Here is a 7,867-nt window from a genome sequence, read left to right on the forward strand (position 1 = left end):
CCTTGACATGTTTGTTAGTGATTTCAGGATTGAAAAGGCTAGGAATAGATCAAAGGAGTGAAGAGAAAAGCATGCAAGTGGAGAAATCATGGAAAAACAAGGATTTGGGATGCATTCAATGACGTGCACGCGTGGAATTGAAGTCGCATGGTGCATACGCGTGGATAGAAAATTGCCAAGCGACGCGTACACGTGACCCACGCGTACGTGTCGATGCTCGTACACGACTTCATTAAAGTGAAAACGCTGGGGGTAAATTCTGGGCTTTCCAGGCCAAAATCGAACTTAATTCTGAGCCTATTATATGCAGAAATCAAGAGGATTCAATGCGGGGGGAGGAGTCATAATTGAATTTTGGAGGGAATGCTTTAGTTAGTTTCTAGAGAGAGAAGCTCTCTCTTCTCTTTAGAGTTAGGTTTGATCTAGATTAGGATTTCTTAGATCTAGGTTAAATTCATGCTTTGGTTTATTTTTTCCTTTTGTAATTCTTGTTCCTCTCCCTTTCCTTTCTCTAGTTTAGCATTTAATTCTTGTAATTCTTTACTTTTATGTTGATGCACTCTTGTTTCTTCTATTTTTCTTTAATGCAATTTATGTTTGATTCCTTTATTGTCGATTTTCTTTATTGTTGTTAATTCCTTGCAATTGAGTAGTTGTAGATTTATATATCTTGCAATTTGGTTGTACTTTCCTTTTATGCCTTCCAAGTATTTGACAAAATGCTTGGTTGGATTTTAGAATAGATTTATCTCCTCTTGCCCTTGGTTGAGTAATTGGAGACTCTTGAGTTATCAAACTCCTTTGTTGATTGATAATTGGAAGTTGCTAATTGACTTGAATGACACTAACTCTAGTTCTTCCTTAGGATTTGACTAGGACTTGTGGACTCAAGTTGATTTATCCACTTGACTTTTCTTTATAGTTAGAGGTTAACTAAGTGGGAGCAATGGACAATTGATGTCACAATTGATGATGACAATGATGATAGGACTTCTAGTTCTCATACCTTGTCAAGAGCTTTCTTAGCTTATAGTTTAATTCTTGTAATTTATTCATCAAAATGGCGCCATTACCGGGGAATTGCAAATGTGCGCTTGTTTTTGGTTATTGTATATATCTGAATATTGTGAATATGTTTGCCTTTTGTTTCTTTGATTAGTTCTTGCTAGTTTTAGGATTTGGTTTTCTTTGTTTCTTAATAGATTTTGTCTTCATTTGCTCTTGCTATCATGAATTCTCATCACTTTGGCTATGACTGTGGTTACAATTATGTTGTAGGAAATGGAGATTATAATGAGCTCGAGGATATGCATAAAGGATGGAACAATCAAAGGTGGGTGGAGCCTCAAGCTTATGGACAACCTTCTTGGCAATAACCACCACCGGTTTTTATAGGTATAACTCCACTCCTAATGCATGTCAATCCAATAGCTATGATGGACCTCCTTGTAGCTACCAACAAGCCCCACCATATGCTTATGTGCCTTATCCTCAACATAATTGATAGAGTAAGGCGTAAGTCGGCTAATTAAGAAATCAAATTAGAATTTACGTTGCGAGTATAGCTCTTAACCAGCTAAAATCTGCCTCATCAATTTAGAAAGGTGTCACAAAATTTAGAAATAAAATACTGGGAGTATGAGTCCCAGGTCGTCTCCCAACGAGTTGCTAAAAAAGGGTGCTAATTTATTAATCAGGAGTTTCCAAGAGATTTTTGAGTCGAGCAATGAACAATTAAACAATTGTAAATTAAAGCAATAAAAACTAAAAGAGATTTATAATATTCTAAATAAAAAGCCTTGACTGGGGGAATGATTGATTGGAAGTTCTATCCTTGTTGGGATCTCTTAAGTGTAGTATCAAAAAGGTTGTTGTTTTCACTTAGTTAACCCTTACTAAATAAAGCAAAGTCAAGTGATTGAGCTAACTCTTATTTGCAAATCCTAGTCCTCTCCCTTGGGAAGGTCTAGTGTTAGTAAATACAGAACTAGCCAACAACTTCCAGTTTAACCATCACTTAAGCCTTCCAACTCAAGTGTCTCTTCTTAATCAACCCCCGTGTCAAGTAGGGGATCTACTCCATTGACATGAATATAACGCTCATAGAAATACAAGAAGAAGACATGATAAATTAAATAAAATAGGGATTGAAAATTAATTAAAAATAAAAGTAATCCTTTGCATTAATAAATCCAAAATAATCCAATTACCACTCTAAACAAGAATTAAGAATATGGAATAAATAAATAGGAAGTAAGAAAATAAACTAGAATAGTATCATTAACGGAAGCGATGACTCTTCAATATCCAAAAGCAAAGCATAGAACTATAAAACTATGAATGTAAAGGAAACCTAGAGGAAGAGTAATTTTTCCCTAGATTCAGATTTAAAAACCTAAAACTATCCTAATGAGAATGTGTGTTGAGTCTCTGCACGTTTCCTGGCTTTAATATGTGTTTTTGGGCCGAAAATTTGGTCAAAACGCGGCCCGAAATCGCCCCCAGTGTTTTTTGTTAATTATGCAGATCGCGCACGTCACGCGTACGCGTCAGTCACGCGTATGCGTCGCTGGTCGTTTTGGCGTGTCATGCGGTCGCGTCAAGCAAGCGCACACGTCATCTTGCAGAACTCCAATCCACGCGCACGCGTCAGGCACGCGGACGTGTCGCTGCAAATTTCTTCATATCGCGCGTATGCGTGAGCCATGCGTGCGCGTCGATGCTCGCTGGTCATCTCCTTAGTTTCTTGTGTTCCTTCCATTTTTGCAAGCTTCCTCTCCATTTTCTAAGTCATTCCTGCCCTATAAAGCCTGAAACACTTAACACACGGATCACGACATCGAATGGTATAAAGGAGATTTAAAATACACAGATTAAAGATCTCTAGGAAGCAAGTTTTCAACCATAGAACAAAACTAGGAAGGGATTGTAAAATCATGCAATTCATGTGAATAAGTGGGTAAAGACTTGATGAAACCACTCAAATAAACACAAGATAAACCATAAAATAGTGGTTTATCAATAATCCTCAACCATACTCACAAGCCTTTTTTTTTTACCAAACACCTTCATATGACCCTAATCTTTACCCACCATACCAACAACCATATGAGCCATATGAACCATACATAGAACCACCACCATTCCAACCTCAATACCTACAAGAACCACCCCCTCCATACTATTACCAAGATGAACCACCTCCAATGTATGCAAATTTTCACCCACAAGATGAATTTAACTTTCAACCACAACCTCCCATGGAAGAGTACTCATGTCCATTGATCCAAGAACAAGATGATCTTACCTATGTTTGCAAGTTGGAACAAGATCGCCTTAAGGAAACAATGGACCGGCTTCAAGCAACTATCTGTCAAAAGATAGACTCATGGGATTCATGTCCCAAGCAAAATGTGTTTAAGGATGATTGTGGAGGAGCAACCGTGGAGTGCGTTGTGCAACAAGTGAAAAAATTGGAGAGTGTTGAACCGCCACACCCTTACCAAGAAGAACCACCTTCCTATTATGAACCCTTCCTCCAAAATAATGAACCCTCCTATCCACCCCAAGCCCCAATTGATGATTCTCCCACTTTGCTACTTCAAGAACAAAGAGAAATGCAAAGGGAGGCACTAGAATCCATGGCCACCTTGGAAGAGGTAGTGCATCGATTAGCTTCCCATTACTTCAACACTCAAAATACTCCCATGGCCACATGTGGAGAACCAATTGAAGAGCATAGCATGAAGGAGAGATTGGAAACTTCGGTGGAAAATAAGGAATGTTGCATTGCGTTGGAACAATCGGAGGAAGCTATGATTGTTAAAGAAAAAGAAGTGGTTGAAGACCTAGGTGAAGTTGAACAAGAGGTGTATTTCAAGCTTGAGAACACTTCCACACCAAGCGATGTTGTTGATGATTTTGTGGAAGCTGTTAAACATTCTTCCATTGAGCTTGAAATTGATGTTGAGGAGGATAATATGCAACCTCCTATACATATTATGCATGATGAAAAATTGGAAGAAGTTGAGCGAGCAATAAGTCCTATTATTGAAGTTAATACTATGCCAACTAATATGCTATGTGAGATTTTTGAACCCTCCTCATTGTGTTGTGAAATTGATGTTGAGGAAACTAGTGCACAATCTCCAACACATGACTTGGGCATTGAGGAATGTATAGAAGTAGTTGGTGAACAAGGAATTGACATTGAAGAAGCTTTCCAAGAGGTGGAGGTAATCAAAGAAGAGCACAAGGGAGTGGCACTTGCAAGATTATTGGGACCACTCCTTCCTAAGTCACCATCCAATACAATATTCTAGTGGATAAAATTTTTATCCCTAAGCTTTACTTTCTCATTTGAATATGGTTTAATTTAAAATGATGGTCAACTTAGAGCTCTTTGTGGAGTTAAGAGTAGGAGAGAGTTGTGTAGTGGTCGAAAACATCACTCTAAGTTCATGATGGTTGAATGCTCAAAGTTGAATAGTAATGGTTGGTGTAAAACTAAATTGCATGGGCATAGGAAGTTGTTTGGAGGCTTCTTTGAGAATTCCAAGGTCATGCCACCAGGATAGAATAATGATGATCAACTTGAGGACGGGTGTCAAAATAAAGTGTGGGATTGATAATGAATTTTGCTCGATGGTTTAGAATTCCTCTTCTAGAAATAAGAACTTCGTTGTAAGCATAGTTCTAGACCAACAAATAATTCCCACATCAAAAATTTTGGTTGTCACATGTAACAAACCCCAAATGAAAATTAACCGGAGTATTTAGACTCCGGGTCGTCTCACAAGGAATTGCAATGAAGTGCTCAATTATTGGCTATGAGGGGACAAGGGGGGTTTGGTTGATAATTGGGCAAGAAAATATAAATGGCAAGAAAAGTAAAGAAAGCAATTAAAGGAAGCAATTAAGGAAGAGAGACATTCATGGCAAAGATTGAGAATATAGGCTTTCTATCCTAGTCATGCAATGATTAATTCATCTTATTTAGTTAACTCCAACAAATAGGGAGAACGTCAAACAAGACTAATCAATCATACCACAATAATAACAAGAATTTATCTTGTTACGTCATCTCCAACATTGGAAGAAGGTATCATATTATCTTCCATGAGAGAAAGTCTAATAAGACTAGCTAATCTCAATCTAAAAGTCCTAATCAACTCACTAATTAAATTAGCAAAAGATTAGCGTCAATGGAAACAATATTACCTAACAACTCTAGATCACCAACATGAGTTGGATTTTCTTGACTCAAGATTGCCTAATTACTCTTTCCAAGCCAAGAATGCTCAAAATCTACTCTAAGGCCCAACCAAGCATTTTTTCAAACACTTGATGGGTACAAATGGAAAGCATAGTAAAATGTGCAAGAAATATAAATCTACCAACTATCAATTGCAAGAAAAGTAAATCAACAATTCAAATCATCAATTAAAAGAACATGGAAACATAAAATTACATCAAAGAAAATTAAGATTCAACAATGGTTCATAAACATAAAAAGGGCAAAATAAAGGAAATGACAAGTAAAAACTATAAGAGTAGAGATGTAACAATAAATTAAAAGGAGAAACTAAATCAAAACAAGAATTAAAACTTGGATCCAAGAAGAATTAACTAAAACTACCCTAAAATCTAGAGAGACGAGAGAGCCTCTCTCTCTAGAATTCTAACCTAAAACATGATAAAAACTAAACTATGACTACTTGGTTCATTCCCCCTTCAATCCTTGGGTTCAATAGCATCAGAAATGGGTTGGATTGGGCCCAAAATGAGCTGCAAAATCGCTGGGGGCGATTTCATTAAAGTGGACCCACGGCAGAATCGGCGCGCACGCGTACATGGTGCGTGCGTGCCCCTGAGCACAAAGCAACATATGGCAAAATTTATATCATTTTGAAGCCCCGGATGTTAGCTTTTCAACGCAACTAGAACCGCCTCATTTGAACATCTGTAGCTCACGTTATGGTCATTTGAGTGCAAAGAGGTCAGGCTTGACAGCTTTATGGTTCCTTCATTTCTTCATGAGTTCTCCCACTTTGCATGCTTTTCTCCTCACTCCTTCCATCCAATACTTGCCTTATGAACATAAAATCACTCAAAAAATACATCAAGGCATCGAATGGAATTAAAGTGAATTAAAATCACCAATTTTAGGGCCTAAAAAGCATGTTTTCACATTTAAGTACAAATCAAGGGAGAATTGCAAAACTATGCTATTTCATTGAATAAACGTGAGAAAAGTTGATAAAACCACCCAAATTAAGCACAAGATAAACCACAAAATCAGGGTTTATCAAATCTCCCCACACTTAAACCAAGCATGTCCTCATGCTAAGAATAAAGAAGGATAAGAAAAGGGATATGAACATTTATTCAATGCAAACTAACTACAAGCAACCTATCTATATGCAATCTATCTACATGAATGCATCCACTTAGTCAAAATAAATCAATTTCTAAGAATACATATACAAACACAAGGGCTAAGGCAATAGCAATCACTCAACCCACAATTGAATTGAATTATTAAAAAGATTTTACAAACTTGCAGGAAATTAGATGATCATGGGTGGAAACATGTAATTGAGCAATTGAACCCTCACCGGATGTGTATCTGCTCTAATCGCTCAAGTGTATGGGGTTAATTCACTCAATTCTCCCCTAATCATGCTTTTCAAGATTTGTTTTTCATCTAACAATCAACAATTATTTCATGCATGCATACAAATATCATGAGGACTTTTCCATAGGTTGTAATGGGGCTAGGGTCAAGGTAGGATGCATATGGTCAAGTGAGCTTGAAATTCGAATATTTGATTAACTTAAACTACCCACCTAACCTATGACAACCTATACAATTTTAAACAAACCTAACTACCCATTCTTCACTTTTTCACACACTCATGCATTCTCTTTTTGATCACCACCCATATGCATTGACTTTTATTGAACTTTGAACTTTGGGGCATTTTTGTCCCCATTTTATTGTAATTCTTATTATATATATATATATTTTTTTCTTTTCAACTAAAATATATACAAGAACATCAATGCATATGGTTTACACATGATTAATACATGAGTATGTACCCAATTCCCAAGATTTTTCAACAAACACACTTTTATCTTTACCCCATGTTCCCAACTTCCCAAAATCAAATGATAAACACTTTTTCTAGCCTAAGCTAATCAAAGATCCAAATTAAGGGATATTTATTGTTTTTCACTTAGGCTTGTAATGTGCTACAATTAAGAACAAATGGGTTAAGTATAGGCTCAAATTGGTTATCAATGGAAGATAAAAGGTAGGCTATTTGGGTAAGTGAGCTATTTAAACAATGGCCTTAATCATATAAATGCATGTATACACAAAATAATGGAAATATAGAATTAAACAAATAAAAGATTACAATCATAGGAAGAGAATAATGCACACAAGAATGAAAATAAGTGGTTATATATGATGTAACCACACAATTAGGCTCAAATCTCACATGCTTGTGTTCTTAGCTCAAAACATGATCCACAAAGTATATAATTCAAGCAAGTTCTAAAAAAAATTTTTTTTTCAATCAATAGGGGTGCCCTATAGATAAAAATCTTGGAAAATATCATGATTTTGACTAAGCTTATTATATACATATGCAAAATAAGAAAATGCAACTAAGAATCCTAAAATGAAATGCAAAAGTGTTGGGATTAGAAACTTGTTACCCAAAAACGCCGAGTGGTCGGACGACCTCCCCACACTTAAAAGTTTGCACCGTCCTCGGTGCACTCAAAGATGAGCAAGGGGATACGGCGACTTTCCGAGTTGCTACCTTCAGCTGGTAGGTCAACCGGTGCTGCGTGT

Source organism: Arachis ipaensis, chromosome B6, assembly GCF_059453495.1.
Source record: "Arachis ipaensis isolate K30076 ecotype BB chromosome B6, ASM5945349v1, whole genome shotgun sequence".
In the NCBI taxonomy this organism is placed as follows: Eukaryota; Viridiplantae; Streptophyta; class Magnoliopsida; order Fabales; family Fabaceae; genus Arachis; species Arachis ipaensis.